Source organism: Neofelis nebulosa, chromosome 8 (assembly GCF_028018385.1).
Source record: "Neofelis nebulosa isolate mNeoNeb1 chromosome 8, mNeoNeb1.pri, whole genome shotgun sequence".
In the NCBI taxonomy this organism is placed as follows: Eukaryota; Metazoa; Chordata; class Mammalia; order Carnivora; family Felidae; genus Neofelis; species Neofelis nebulosa.
In genome coordinates this window covers 23,749,297-23,766,027 of record NC_080789.1, presented here as the reverse complement: position 1 = coordinate 23,766,027, position 16,731 = coordinate 23,749,297, and the positions used below count along the sequence as shown (strand labels likewise).

General features: G+C 37.4%; 1 long non-coding RNA gene across 2 annotated transcripts in view; it reads left to right on the top strand.

Moving 5' to 3' along the window:
• LOC131519044 (uncharacterized) overlaps window positions 1-16,731 on the top strand; it is a 74,006-nt gene that overhangs the window by 43,022 nt on the left and 14,253 nt on the right. For both annotated transcript variants that reach the window (XR_009265428.1, XR_009265429.1), the window contains one exon: window positions 1,213-1,417. This is a non-coding gene — a long non-coding RNA (uncharacterized LOC131519044). The remainder of the gene's footprint in view (window positions 1-1,212; window positions 1,418-16,731) is intronic.

Genomic DNA, 16,731 nt, shown 5'->3' with positions numbered 1-16,731 from the left:
TGAGATTGTCTGAAGCAGGGCTCAAACTCACGAACCCGTGAGACCATGACCTGAGCTGAAGTCGGACACCTAAGTGACCGAGCAGCCCAGGTGCCCCGTAACTGTTTTTTAAAGTCTGCAGTGCAAACTGTTTTTACTTCACTGATGTTTAAACATTTCAATGGGGAAAAATAATCATTTAATAAATATTACATTGATTTAATGGCTCACCATGCAGATCAAACTTTTTACTGGTCAACTGGATGTTGCACTTTAAAGAATATTGTAACGTCATTTTGTAGGAATGTTATTATGTGTGCTACCAATATACATTTAAATTTCAGTAAATTCCTTAATGCATGTGTGTGTATATCTACCTATCAACTGATGGATCCATAGATACACACTTCTATATGATTTCAGTAGACTGATATTTTTGAAGGAAAATTTTTGAATAGAATGTTAAAATGTCTGTCTCTCAGTCTCAAGTTGCATAAGTTATTCTTAACTGTGATGCCCAAATTAGTTTCTCACCTTTTTGTGTATAAATTTGATTTCAACTTTTATGTGAGGAAAAGTTCCAGGAATGGGAATTTATAGAGTACTCTTCTTGACGAAAAGGGGATAGATGGAGACAATTTCATAATGTCAGAATACTGTTTCCAATGGGTTGACTTAAGGCCACTTCGCTGTGAAGCTGGCTCCACGGGGTAACAGTCTGTCCGTAGACATTACCAAGGTAGCACAGAGGTGGAAAAGGAAATACAAAGGCATCTGAAAAAAGAACTCTGATAGATTTTTTTAATTCTCCTTAAATTTCTAATATCCCATATCCTTAACATTGGGATTAAAGTACTCTCTGTTGCAACTTTGCACATACCCTACTGTTTGAACTCAAAACCCTAAGAACTACATGTCTGAGATCTGAATGTATTCTGGGTCCCAAATCAATCTTGTCACTCCTCAGAAAGCAATGCAAGATAATAAGTAGTATTCACCTGATTGCTTTCCTGCTCCGAGACAGCTGGTGACGCGTGTCTTCCTGATAACCAAGAGTTTCAGATCTAAGGCAGGGATAAAGGGAAGCCGGGAGCTCGCAGAATCTAAATTTGACAGTCGATGGCTGAGGAGAGGGTCAGAAAGGATAGAATCGGTGACACGTATGAGAAGGGAACAAAATTTATCTGCTCTGGGTGCAATGATTAGATGTCTCTTTGTCTGGCTTTCTTACAGCGGTTGACTGATTGTACCCGCCAGCTGGCTAATATCATAATTAACAAAGTTGCTACTACATCTGCAAAGTTTAATCGAAAAACTTGCCAGTGATATGATGGCATTGTCACAAAGATCACAAGGGACACGGAGTTGACTTTTGCTCAAGGTGGAATGGCAAAGCTGTATGGGCAAGATGAGAAATCGTGCACTTGTTCAGCCAAAGGTATGTTTTGTTTTTGGTTTCGTTTTCCATAATTCTACACCTGGGCTTTCTTACTGAGATTTGCATTTGATGGCTTGTGGGCTCTTCTTTGTTTTGTGACCAAAATGATTCATAAAAAAATCCATATGCATCTTGAGCATTGACGGCATGTTCTCTGAAAGCTTTGGGGTTATTTTTTTCCCAGATCTGGAAATTCAGAAATATAATGAAATGGCTTTTGATACAGAGAATGGAGTATAAAGCAATGTTTTGCCTGTTGTTGTGTCTAATCTTTATCAGTTTTCAGAATAACCATTTGTTAACAAATATCAATTGAACATTTATATCGTGTAGTATTGGATTTATTTTGCTCAACAATAAAAGCCATTGCTCTGCTTTATTCTATTGTGTCAACCTAGTTATAGGAGTGAAAAAAAGCAAGCATAGTTATAGAATATGAAGAGGTTCTATTTCAGTTGCAAGAAATGCTCAAAGCAAGGGGAAGGAAGGCTGAGCTCTTGACTTTTGTCAAAGTAATTGGGGCTTTTTACATTTAGAAAGACCAGTATTTCTTAAAATGATGTGCTATTCCTCAATGCCAGTCTGGCCATTGACTGTTATACCTGTATTTTCTTTTCACTGTCATTTGCTTTGCCTGATTGAATATTCAGGCTCTGGGGAGTTTCCCAAATTATAGCCAGCACGTATTCCTAATTAATGAACTTGAATATTGATGGGGAGGAGCACATGTGCCTCTGTGTACATGCCTGTGTGCTTCCTCTGAGTACAAAGAGAGAGGAAGGTATCTCAAAAAATACGCAGAAGGTGATGTTTGAGTTATTTATGCTGTCACACCACCACTATATACCAAGGTGATCAATTTCCAGTATAATTGGGACTTACACTGAGGTCCTTTACTTTCCCTCTGTGTTCATCCAGACCACTATATCATGGCAAAAATAAAGCAAGAATTTGTGTGTGTGTGTGTGTGTGTGTGTGTGTGTGTGTGTGTGTGTTTTACCAACGCCATTCGTTGTGTGTTGATAGAAGTTTTTAAACATAATGAAATAACATTTTTGAAACAAATTAGTGCACAGCATGCATATTTTTAATAAACCCAGTTAAACTTTCTCATGGCTTTATTCCTAGTCATGGGAGACTAGCTACTCTGAACGTATTTATTTTAAAATGTGGCAATCAAGTTTCATATTCTTAAATTTAAAAAATAAGCCATTTACGGGACTGTGAATTCTAAAGCCGTTCAGTGTTCAAATAATAGAAAAACCTGTTTGTTGAAATTTTGGTTAAAATTTGACTTAACACATTTCCAATCTTCACTAAAATTTAATGATGACAAGAAAAGCTGAAAGTGGAGGTTTAAGATACTGTTTTATTGTATTTTGGACGTCATTTTCAAAAGAGAATGTTATTCTCATGAGAGAGACTCTTCTTTTTCTCTTCGGCTTTTCATCTCTCCCCTCCTGGAATCTGGTACGCACTAGGCACTCAATATATATTTATCGAGTGAGTGAATTAATGAATTTAAGTCCTTCTGTTGCTATTCAAATATGGTTAACATTGGCTTCTTCCAAATCAATAACTTTTGAATGCAGTAAACAGTATGGATAGGAGCAAGTAGATGAATGGCATAATCACAGACAACAGGGAGGATTAAGTTCCTAAAATAATATAATGTTGTTTTAACCTAAACCCCCATAATATTTTGTGTAATTGAGATTTACTATTGTAAGAACTCAGTTGGAGTAGCGAAGGTCTATGAGGATTAGAAGAGGCCAGGAAAGTAGTTCACAGCTGATGCACCCGTTCTTTTAAACAGGATTATCTCCTGAGATGTGTAGAAATGAACTCTTGACAGAGTTTCAAAGGAATTAATATTTTTGGTAAAATGTGCTAATGTAAAGAGTTAGAAGATTAGCGATGCATAATGAAAGCAGTGCGTTCTTTCTCATGGAAATAGGAATATAATAAATGTCCTGCAGGTGATTGGGGCCGTGGCAATTTTATTGAAGATTAAAGTTTGATTGACCTTTGTTAGGGTGATTAACCCTTCTGAAATTAAAAGCCAGAGCTGAATTATTCTGGCCAATTTAAATGCAAACATTGAGCAGGTCGTATGTCATTCAAATAATAATAATAATAATAATAATAATAATAATAATAAACCGTCCTATTCTAATGTTCATTTGTGCACGTCTGGATGGGATGCCGCTTTGGAAGGATCTCTGGTGAGAGCATCCCAGTGGCAGAGAGTATGGAATAATGTATAGATAATTGGGAGCACGTGGGCAGAGTCCCAGGCATCGCTCCCCGATCCAAACACGAAAACCACCACTCAGAAAAAGCAGGGAGCCTGAAGGCAATCACCACACACTGAAAATGCGTGCTCTCAATAGAAAACCAATCTAGGAATATCCTGCAAAGGTTAGGAGTAAATAACAGTGACATCTTTATTCTAATCTGCTGGCAATCACCTAAACTGCGTATTATATCCGTGTTGAATCTGTACGATGTCTCCTGAAAATGGGGGCTTTGTCGGTACAGTGGCTTATGAAGCTGTTTGTAAAAGTTGATTGTTCCCAGTGTCTAGAATTTTATTGCCTGTGATCTCTGAGTCTGTAAATACTTTCAGCATCTTTATTGTTAAAAAATGTTATAGGAGGGGCAAACTCTAGTTATTTACAAAGTTCCGTAAAGGGTTTGGTTTTATTTTTCTTTGTTAAGTTTTTCAGACACGTGTGTGAAAAGTTGCATATGCATAATCACTTCAAAAAAAAACTGTTTCCATTTTTCATATCATGTTAAATTTTTTTATTACTCAGTCGGTGAATATTTTAAGTTTTAAGTCCCGCCACACAGTGAACACATCTTCCTTTTATGTGTCTGTGGACTATTAAAATGATAATACAGGTTCTCTTCATTCTATATGTAATTTACTACTCTCTTTTCATCAAAGCATTCACTCTGAATGTGTCAAGGTAGAAAAGTCCCAAGTATTATAGTGTAAAAATTAAGAAGCCTGAGGTGCTATGGTTTATTTTTGCACAAGCTTTTCATGTACTCTTTTAACATTTTTTCCTGAAAGATAGGCTTCTATTCCAGGCCTATGAAGAAAGTCAAAGATGAAAAACCTGTGATAGAGTGACAGATAATTCAGCTAGCAAAGTGACTCTGGCATCCTCCAAAGAGCTGGCTAATACCTTGCAGCATAGATTAATAATATGTTTAGCTAAGATCTGTTTGTTATAAAGATAATTTCCTAATTCTTAATCTTGGGGCTAGTATTCAACCATAAATTGTAAACAAATATGTTGTTCTGTACCTTGCCTGATAAAGTGTAGATTATCAGCTTTGGCTTTGGTACATTCAATTGTCAAACTTTAAAAAAAAAAAATCTAATTGTTCCATGATAATACTTGCTTTCTTATTAGAGATAATTTTCACTAAAAAAAATAAACTGCTAAACGAAATCTCTAAAATAAGCACTATTAATTCTTCAGCTATAATTCAATAATCTCCTCTAATTTGATTCTTCTTGTTTTACCTCTTACCAGAACTGAATGAAAATAATTGGGGGCATTAAAATGTGTTGTAAGAACGACGTTCTCTAAACATAAAAACCGAATATGCCAAACTACTGATAACATCCCTGCATTGCCATCCATTACCAGCAATCTTCCCCATAAAAGAAAATCATGGCTCGAGAAGGCGAGATACATATTGTCGTAGTGCAAGGAAAAGACGTGCTGAAAGAGCAGAGGCAAATAAGATTATATTTTGTTAAATCCCAAATCCAGTCATTTGTTTTGCTTCAGTGTATTTAGAAGGCATTTTTATTTCTTTGTTGCCTTTGTTTCTAGCAGTCTGTTCCCCTCCAATCCACCTAATCCCAGACCTGACATTTTCTCTTGTGGCTGTAAAATAACATTCTTTACCATTAACAAGCAAAATTAATCCGTTTGATATTTTCTTGGGGCGGGGGGGAGTCCTTCTGTTTAAAAAAGGGACCGTTCAGAGAGTGACCAGTGGTGTCATTTTACTCATTGTATATTGTACTGTTGACAAGTCAACAATTTCATTCAATTCCACAAAAATTTACAGTAGACCTACTGGGAGCATTTTTAATGGTGCCGGGCTAAAGAGACGTGACAAGTGGCAAATGCGAGGATTTTCAAGGGTTTTAAAATCACTAACAGTCCACCACGAAGGAGTCACGTAGGAAGTTTTCAAGATGTTATTCTCCCTAACAGAGAGTACTTCTAGCATAAAATAATTCGGCTAATGTTGGTCAGGTGATTTTTTTCTGGTGATTTGTGTGACAAAATAATAGAGATGCTCTAGAAACAGTAAGCACTCCGATGCTGACTTTCCGGCTAATTGTGAAAGTTTTGTAACATTCGTGTTCAGGCGAATTGGAAGACTACCAAATGTAGTGTGGTGGTACATGGCCTGGTGATGCATTCCATGCTATTTGTATTGACACCACCTCTCCATATGACTCTGGAACATGGAGATCTGCTTGATAAAATAACTCTGACTAGAATGCCTCTAGCATTAGTATTTCTGGGGCCATCACGGACTACTCTGTATTGGGTTTCAGCAAGCATTATTTGAGCACCCCCTACGTGCCAGGCATTCCCTCCAACCCAGTGAGGTGGGTCCGTGAGGCATGTTTTATGGACCAGTAACCAAGGCTGGGGGGGAGAAGGATTTGCCTAGGTTGAGAGCTGGCGCCATACTTCAAGGCCTTCTTCGCCAGAGCTGGTGTTGCCATATCCATCGCATTCCACTTTGCTACAAACTTGGGGACTGTGATCGTGGGAGTTTTAGATGAATTTAAACTCTTTCCTCAGACAAAAGGATTTGCTAAGTTGCAGGGACTACGGGGAAAGAATTTATTCTCCCCTGCTTCACTCCTAAGGAAGTAAGAGAAGAGGTGCTTTAGAATGACATAGATTATTCACGGGCACATCCATGCAATAAACTTCATTTAGCTCATTTCGTGGAGACTAAAAATTATCCTCCCCAAATATTAATCACTTAGTTCATTTAAAGTCAGCCGTTAGGCTTTAAAAAAAATTGTCTTTAAAATGTTTGTATTGGGGCGCCTGGGTGGCTCGGTCGGTTGAGCGTCCGACTTCGGCTCAGGTCATGATCTCACGGTCCGTGAGTTCGAGCCCCGCGTCGGGCTCTGGGCTGACTGCTCAGAGCCTGGAGCCCGTTTCGGATTCTGTGTCTCCCTCTCTCTCTGACCCTCCCCCGTTCATGCTCTATCTCTCTCTGTCTCAAAAATAAATAAACGTTAAAAAAATAAAAAATAAAAAAAAAAATAAAATGTTTGTATTTACATATCTTTCACTTGAAGTTTGTAAATAATTCTGTTAACAGAGTCGAAGTCAGAGGTACCCCTTCTCACCTCATACACTTTCATTGGTGGAAGACAACCAATGATAAATGTGCCCCCATGTTTTATAATCCCTGCTCTTGAAACCAGATATGAGCACAGAGTCTGTCAGATTTCTATTCCATAGGGAATTGTCCAGTCGTTTATGCCAAATGAGCTTAAGGAAGTATGTGGAAAAAATATTTTTGATAAATATATACATATATGTATGTATGTAAATATATATACATACTTATATAAATATAAATATATATGTATATTATATATATATATAAAATACAAGTTGTGTGAGGTTACTGAAATATGAGAGAAAGACATCACACTACTTGCAAAACCCATCTTAGTTCTCGTTTCCTGATTTATTATGAGAACAAAAAATTATCACGGGTTAAACAAAAAGTAAACCTTTGCAAAATTAGCATAGGAGGTTCTAAAAGTTTGGAATGGAGACATACTATTTTCAGCTGGAGATTTGGTCCCCTTTTTAAAAGATGATTCTTTTGGTCTGTGAACTCTCAGAGTTTGGCTCAGAGGAGTGTGGTAGGTCTAAAGCCATCTCTGTATCCGCCCACAGGGCCTCGAAGCCTGCCTGAAGCACAGTAGGTACTGAGGAAATGTTTGTTAAACTAGATTGCGACTATTACCATTAAAATAAAGCTAGGGACACTGAACTCAGTACTTTATTATAAGGTCCTGGTGTCTGCATCAAGAAATAAATCTAAGGTTCAAAGTTAGAAAAGAGAAGGCGAAATTGAGATAGGTAGATAGAAAGGTAGGTAGGTAGATAGATAGATAGATAGTAGACAGACAGATAGATGATAGATAGATTCCATATCTACTATAGAATCCTTTTGAAAATGACCCAATTTTCCCTTTACTTTTAGCTCTAACTCTAAGCCTGCCAATTCCCTCCCACCCTGAATTGGTTACTGATAACTTACCAACAGCTGAACTAGTTTTTCTGAACAGACTAGAAAATCTAATCAAAGTTATCAGATTGGTTTATGTTTCTAGGAAGACAGAAAAATGATTCGCAATATTCATTTGGGGAATGAATGAAAGGCAGCTAGAGGGGATCGTGTAGACTCCGTGGCATAAGAGCGTTCACAAGAAAATGAGAAATTGCTATTGTGATTCTCACTGCAGCCCAAGTCCTTCACAGCAGAGAACATGAAAGTGTGTAAGAAAACAAGACCTACTGAGAGCATCCTCCCTAAGAGATGCTAAGCAAGACGGAAGAGCAAGTTTGACCAACATCTCTTCTAAGTACATAAATACTTGACAATTCATTAACCATTTGAGTCCTGCTTGATGATGATTAAACCCTTAGGTGGATGTGAATCAGCTTTACTATGTGGAAACATGGAGAGAAACAGTTATGAAAAATATGATCCAATTTCTGAAAATACAGGCCAATTAAAGTTTGAGATTTAATTTAGGAATTTTTACTCTGTCTGCATGATGTATATATTAGTGATGATTTCTCTCCCCTCATTCTTCATCTTTATAAGCAAAAGGAGATTTTTTACTTATTGACGTATTACTGAAGAATCTAGCTTTTCTCCAAAATTACACATTTTTTTGCATAAATGTGCCTAATTACCTGAATTCAGTTTTGATTAGCAGTGTTAATTGATGCAGCTGTGGATGGTATCTGTTTACCTAAATTACCATGTGCAAACAGCAATATGTCTGGAAGTGAATATGCTAAACTGAAAATACTAATTAGCTAAGACAGATTGTTATTCAAGTCACATCGTGGAGCTTTCTAATGAAAGCCTGGATGTGTCAGGGTTTTATGATATTCAGACAGAAATGTCTATATTACATATGATTTCTAAATTTAATTCATAAGAACAGATGGGATGTCAGCCAGGGTTCTTCCGCCTTATTCCAGTATTAATGTGAATATTTGACTCAACTGGAGATATATTCATATGTTTTTTTGTTAAGAAACTCATCATGTGCTTTGGTAGTGTGCCAGCCCTGCTCATCCAGACTCATTTATTTCTTGACCAATGTATCTCCAGATTACATCCACCTACTGTCCCAAAGATGAAGATAAATAAGCCACCTTGCAAATTTAATCACATCAACTGATTAATTTAATGAAATCCAATAGTAGGAATGTTAGTTAAACAGACAGCTTACAGTGAGTAGCATTTTAGGGGGTGTTTTCTTTTTGCATCCCAAATAACCACTGCTAATAATAACTTGATCATACGATTCTTAAGAAGCAATGAGCAGGTTGCAGTGCTAAAAGGTAAGTTCTCATTGCCTTCCTGTTGTCTCATCTTCAATCATTTAAAAATGGATAGCAAAGCGGCACTTCTTTTCAGGTGCCCAGTTTTAAAGTATTATAGCTTTTACTGTGTCTTTGATTCCCATTACCTGTGTCCTAAAGCATGACCTGCTTTGCTTAAGGTTTCTCTCCAAAGAAAGCATTAATCTTTCACTGTCTGCTGTGGCACTCAGCGCTCCTTAATGGCAACGTAACTTAGAGGTACCCAAAGATTAGAGTACAAATCCTACACATCATATTGTGAAGAATAATGGACCCATCCTCCCTTTCCCAAGAGGCTGAATAACTGTGCTTAATACATAATAAGTCTCCTCTTCCCAAAGGCTGTGAAAGTAAGGCCTCTTGACTCAGACTTAAGAGTTTAAGATCCCTTATTAGATATTTTAAGATGCCATGAGCAAAATGGGGATAATTTTCATGATGCAAATTTGAACATAATTATAGTTTGGCATATTTAATTTAGGTGTAAGTGAGAGTTATAATTACCAAAAATTGAATTATTTCAATTATGCTAATTTCTACTCCCAAAGTTTTGTGTCACTTGGGTTCTCTAAGATAGGTTTAGATCCAGCAAAATTACAATGGAATCTATACTAAAAATAAGGAATTTGTGGAAATGACTCTGCTCTCATTACTTTTTGGCCCCAGAAATGTTAAAGTACTATTAAAAGGCCCAGGAAACCAGGAAGTGCTTGAAATAGCTTAAATCACGGTGGAAAAGGGGACTAGTCCTGCTTGGGCCAGTAGTCTTCCATTTTCTGTATCAATACCAATGGTAGCATGACTGCTATTTGCTGTGTAATCAATGAAGCTAATCCCAGTATTTTTAAAATAAAATGTGTATAATCATTATGGTAATTTAATAGTGTGCTTTGAGAAATCACCTTCAGCATTGTCTTGCCTTTGTCATTCTAGCGCTCGTCTTTTCAAAAATGCTTAGTGCAAAATTCCTTTATTTTTTTAAATGTCTCTATTTTTTGAGAACTTGGGAGTATTGTATTTCCCAGTAGTTAAAGGTAGTAGTTAAAGGTATCCCCATGTTCTGTGCGTAGTCTCGGGAGTTCACTGTTAAAGAACCAAAATGTGTGTGTATGCACGTGTGTGTACATTCATTCATAAAATCGCCTAAATGAAGAGATGAATGTAGACATTATAGTCCACCCACCCGTTTGATTGTCAGGTGCGTTTACTTTTGTGCTGCTGTGTTCACTAAAGCCACTGCTAAATAAATATAAGTCTCCTTTCAGAGCATAGATAAAAGAAGAAAAATCCTCCCTCCCAAGTTCAGCCATCTCTTCTATTCCAAGTGATGTTTGGGGCACTCTTTGCTCGCCATGAGATTTCCTAGATATCCACAACCCAAAAGTTGTGGGTTTTTTGTCTCTATGTGTAGATGTGAACTTGTCTTGTGTCAGAATCTTTTCTATCATCTTTGTTGGCAAATGTTAGCCTTTCTACACAGTAACCTTAAAATAGGAAAACAGGTCAGTGATGTGAAAGGTAAACTAGAGTTACGGAGTTTTATCAGACATTCCAATGAATTGTCTTTAGGCAAATCACTTAACCTTGGTGTGCAAATTAGTTAATTTTAAGAATAAATACAGCTATCTTTCTGACTTATTAAGGATTTATCACTTGTGCCCAAGGTTCAATAGATCTGTAAATGAAGTGTATGAATCTTTTCTTTGAACTCTAATTGGCATGTGGGGGAAGCAGGTCAGACTGAGTTAAAGGCTGAGAGACTTAATCCTTTGAAGAAATTTTGATTTAGTTTTATTACTTCTAAGTATTGCTAATGTATTCAAAGACTAATTTGACTCTTTGACGGCTTCATGTATGCTGGTTTCTTTTCAAAAGGGTAGACTGTAGACTCCCTGAGGGATATCTTTGGCTTCTTTGTTAAGCCTTCCCCTGTACCTTCACATATTTCTATCACATGAAAAATGGGATGCACACAGTAGGAGCACTCAGGGTACACCTTGAGTGAACTGTGGGTGCCGATGAGTAAAAGTCATGGCCATTAACCCCTTTTATAACTCTCCATAACCTGCATTGTAAGATACTATATATTACCTGACCCAGAGGTAATAAACCCTCTGAAGATACATGAAAAACTTTTAAAGATATATTTTGAAAAAGTTGCATATTTTTTATCAGTTTATATTTGGTCAAAGGAGCCCTAACATGTTACAAGGACAGAATTCATTTGAATTTGCTCTCTGAGAGGTATAACATATGCTACACTTGAATTAATGCAAATTTCAGATGAATAGGATTTGACTTGGTAAGCAATGCTTTGTAAATAGGGAGACCTGAATGTAGATTTGGCCTCTGTCACTTTAGCAGTGTGACTTTGGGGCACTTCTTAATTCTTTTGGGCCTTAGTTTACCCATATGCAATAGAGAGATAATAATACCTACTTAAAGTGGTATTACGATGAATAAACCACATGATGTATATAAACACCTTAACTCAATGCCAATCATCAAGTCGACTCTATAAATAATAGATACAATTATTTTATAAAATACAGTAGCTCTGCATCAAAAACCAACAGAGATAATTAGAGAAATTTTCTTAATGTGGCATTCATTAACTCTTAAAGTCTTAGGCAGTATAGTGGTTCAAATTTCCCACCAGTATATATAAAAGCGCATTTTGTCCCAGGTGTATACGTATGCGTATGTGTTCATACACATGCACATATCATTTACATAGAAAGAATGAAATTAAACATCTGGCTTTTCAAGGTATGTTGTACATGAATATACCTTCCTTCTTTTCTAATAATTTCTTACAGCTCTGTAGCATTTCATGCTCAAAAATTATTCTGTACACATTATCATATATAATCTTCACAGTACTGAGATAGGACAAGTGACATTTCATTCTTCTTTATGAATGAGATATGCGGAGACGTGAAGGGACCTACCCAGTGTCTCTTACTACAGTGAGGGTCAGGGAAGAAATGAAGATAGGAGAAAACGTTCAGAGACTTTTTGTGGACTGTTTGGAAAAAAGAAGCTAGTAATGCTGTTTTCTCCATGCAATATTAACAGAGCAATGTCCTGTGAAATATTACTACATTTAAGTATAGGGCCCAGGGATGAGTATATTGTGAAATCCAGGACATTATCCAGGTTTTGACAGGTGGTGTGGAATTTGTTTCTCCTCGATAAAGATGTATTAAGAAATTCTGACTCATTGCATTGTTCACGACAGTTAAAGATTATTATTTCCACTGTTACTGCTAGGGTTTATATGGAAATGAGGCGAGCCATATTTTGAAAAGCTGGGACCAGGAATTTGGGTCTCCCTTAGGCCTGGCCAAAAGCCCAGAGGTCGAAACATGGGTGTGTGTCTAAGGATTTCTTAAGAAATTAGCACCGGGAGCCAGATGTTAGAAAAACCTATTCTTCCTTCATATAAGGAGCCGGTAATAGGAAACAGAAGATGACCCAAGGAAAATCATTTCAGTCATCATCATTTATTATGTGTTATGTTGGGTTACATTATTTCACTGATTCCACAAATATAAACACTTTGTATTTTTGAGGTATTGCAAAAGGTACTGTAGGAATATAGAAAGTATAAGACACAACTTCACCTTGAATAACTACCACATTATTATATACCTACTATTACAACAGGATATAGTTTAAGTGGCAGATTCTGCCTCCTTTAATTTTAAGGATATTAAGTGTTACATTTATTCATTCAACAAATATTAGTTCCTCCTTGCATTGGTAGTGAAATGCAAATATGGTCTGTGAAATTAGATGACCTGGGTGTAGATCACTGGTTCTCCACTAATTAGAGGTGGGGCAAATTATTTGAATCTCCAGCTTGCTTATCTATACAATTGAGTTGATCATAATAAGATCAATATGCGGTTAACAATCATTATAAGGCGCTTCCCACCGTGAGGGGCACACACAGGTGCTATCATTTCATGAAAGTGAGTGCTTCTCCGCTCAAGGGATGTAAAAGTAGTTGGAGTGGAAATCCACACACCTAGGGCAACTGGAGATTTCTACATGGCATTTAAGTAAGTACAGTCTAACATGGTCAGACTCCATAGGTGCTGACAGAATTTAGAAATAGGAAAGGTCTTTTAGGGAAAAGGAAAACAATAGCAAAACTGTTTTCTGAACCGTGTGGTGTCTAGATTCCAGCCATGCCGTTGTTCAATACATACAGCCTGATGAGCATCTCCCTGGAGACCACTGTTAATTTGAGAACCTACAACATCTGTGTGGTTTAAATAGGACCAGAGCCCAAACCTACACCCACATAGAACACGATTTCCTATTCAGTGTGGTTGAATAGGACAGCGTCCATCCCTGGGCTTTGATCAATGAACTACTTGGACCTAATTGATGCTGGGTTGTTGCCTTTTCAGACTGCAGGCATGGTAGAGTTTTGGTGTATGTGGACTCTTTCTGGGTTCTTATGTCCAGAAATTCCAAATTAGATTTTTGTCATTAGCTCGTCAAGCTTGTCTTAAGCCCACTTAATGAGGTCTGCCGGTGGAATGTCTTTTATGTTCTGTGGCCTTTATGCTTAGTCTCAGCTACTCTCAACTGCGGCTGAGAAGTTAATGAAGTCACCACAGTGCTCGCTTGTCTGCTGCTTTTGAAAACACACCTCGTATGTGTTTGGGTATTTAAATTCTGTTTTCTAGCTTTTAGGGTTTATATCCTCGTGGTTCATTCAAGTGCTATGGAAATAAGACCAGATGGATGTGACAACCAGCCATTCGGGAAATTACATACACATTACATTTTAGAAAACCAGCGTACATATGTCTATCTGGATGCGTTCATATGCTGGATTATTTTTGTTGCAGCCAAATGGTTGAGATTTCAGTGAGGCAGTTACCTAGAATGTCAGCTTGAGAATTCCTTTCAGAGGAAAAGCAGGGTCCGCAGTGAGCTGTTTTGTCAAACACAGTGAACGTGGGGACAGAGTTAAAGGTCCCGTTGCATTTCTCTACCTTCCTTTAGTTTTCTCCAGAGTACTCATCAGTCCAGACATTATATTCTTAATTTCTTTACTCCCTACCCTCCCCCTGATTCAAGGAGAGGAAATTCTTCTGCTTTGTCTAATACAAGCACTAGCTTGCCACATAGTAAGCACTCTACATATGATAATGAATAAATTGGCTATTGCTGAGATAATGAAATGGTGTTTAATCTCCCCTTGTGCTAAAAGCCAGCAGAACGTGGAGGTTTTCTTTTGTCTCTGAAATGATGAACATGTAATCGTGAGCAATGGTGATGATGGGCATGATCATGCCTGTCACTTGCTACGTGCTAGGTACTGGTCCAAGTGCTCACAGACCTTTTGTGTGGAGGCTGTTTGTCTCCCTAGCTTATGGATGGGGAATCTGAAGCACAAATACTCTGACATGCCAGAGCCAAGATTCAAACCCTTGGGCCTGCTCTTCTACACCCCGTGTGTTGTCAAAGGCTACTTTTAGGGTTTGAAAATAAGTTATCTCAGGAATTTATGCATCCTTTCATTTAGCAAAAATCATCCCGCAACTATGATCTATTAGTTCCGTGCTGTTCTTAAATATGCTATTTCGTGCAAGTATTCCCCTTGTACTCTAAGAAGTAGAAATGTGTAAAGGCAGTCACTTCTCTTATTTTATATTACTCTCTCCATTGATTTGCCCACCTACTTGGCTCTTGTGTGGAAGGGGAAAAAAAATGATGATAAATGCTGTAAATAAATACTCTGGGTTTCTATGCCAGTTAGGATATTGTGTTAACAATCCCAAAGCATATTGTCAAGCTAAACGGAAAAATTGGTACTGGGGATTCTACCTTGGCTTACTCATGGTTACTCAAGTTTCATTCTTACTGACACAAATGGGGATCGAATATTCAAATTTAGATCTGAATTCCAAATATATTAAAGAACTTTCAGCAACAAATGTGTCTGCCCAATTGGGGGTGGTTAAATTAAGATTAAAGATTGGTTTCTGTACCTCAGCACAGACCTCCCATGGTGGTGTATGCTTTGTCCCCGGTGAGTGCCAGAAGAAACGGAGAAGACAAATAGAATTGTAAATCCCCTACAAATTGGTGAAATCACCTCCAGACACATAGGTCATCAGGAAGTGGACAGTGTATAGCATTCAATGACTAATAAATCTTCAGAAGAATGGCAGTTTTTAGGGATAATTTGTGTAGTGGGGGAATAGTGTTCCATAGGAAGAGGGACCATATCCTCATAAGAATTGGGAATTTTGTTCATGACCTATGCATTTCCCTGAAACCTTTCCTATTGTCCATCCACACGGCCACATTATTTTACCAGTTCATTTTTCCGATACTTCTTTCAGTCAGTCCAGATACCCAAGTCAGTCTTCCTACATTCCTTCTCTTAAATTTATCAGTTCCATGAAATCCCACTCAAAAATGAAATAGCCTTATTTGGGGCTTGCATAACTCTATTGATTCCTTTTATATAATATGCATTTATATGTTATACATTCGTGATATTACCTAATTTGGTAGAATATCAATTCCTTGCCCCTACTGACTGAATGAGATAATTCATGCAAAATATTTAGCAAATTAAGGACATGGTAACAAACCCCAATAATGGCAACCATTACCTGTAAACATACTCAAATACATTGGAAGAAACTTGGAGAAATCCATTTTAAACAAGGACTTTGGGATGAACTCATGATTTTTTCCGTTCAGGGTCAGATAAACAAATCATAGGTTTCTCTTAAATTACACTCCAGGACTTTATCTTCATACTCTCTCTAGAATGCTTCCTTATACCTTCCATTTCATACATTATGAAATCAACCGGTCCTCATGTAACAATCATCATCATCATTATCATCATCACCATTATAACCATTTCTCCAAAAAACACTTAACAATATTTACAGAGTACTTTACACTTTATAAGGTACTTCCCTTTGTGTTTTCTTCTTCCCACAGCCCTCTGTGGTTGACATTGCAAGTACAGAGGAAACAAATCACGTTGCTAGTGTAGGACAGATCTAAGATTCAGAGTCTGATTCTCAGATTGCATATCACAATGATGAATGGGAGATCTGTGCAAAAATTGTACTGCAGACAATTTTTAATAACACCTGCAGGCATATCTCACCTTCAGAGAACAAATTTTGGAAATAATATTTTTGAACTAATCAGTGATTGAGCCTGACCTTAAGGAATGTAGACATTCTCTCTTGTATGTCTCTAGTTGGTGACTGTGGAAAGGGTTCTGAGACCTTGGTTTCCAGCTGCCCCCAAAGCTCTTGCAGCAGACAGAAAAGCAAGCAGGTAATCAGGGTATAGAGTTAAGAACATCTGCTTTCTTATCAGGACTGTAATGTGACAAGGCCAGAAATATGACGGGTTATGGCATTTTTTTAAAGACTTAACATTTTTAGAGCAGCTGTAGGTTTACAACAATATTGAAAGGAGGGTACAGAGAGTCCCCTATATACCCCCAGCTCCACACATGCACAGCCTCCCCCGTTATCATCACTTGCTAGAAAGGTACTTGTTTTCTTTTTTTAACCAAGGATGAACCTACATTGACACATCATAATGACCCAAATCCATAGTTTACCT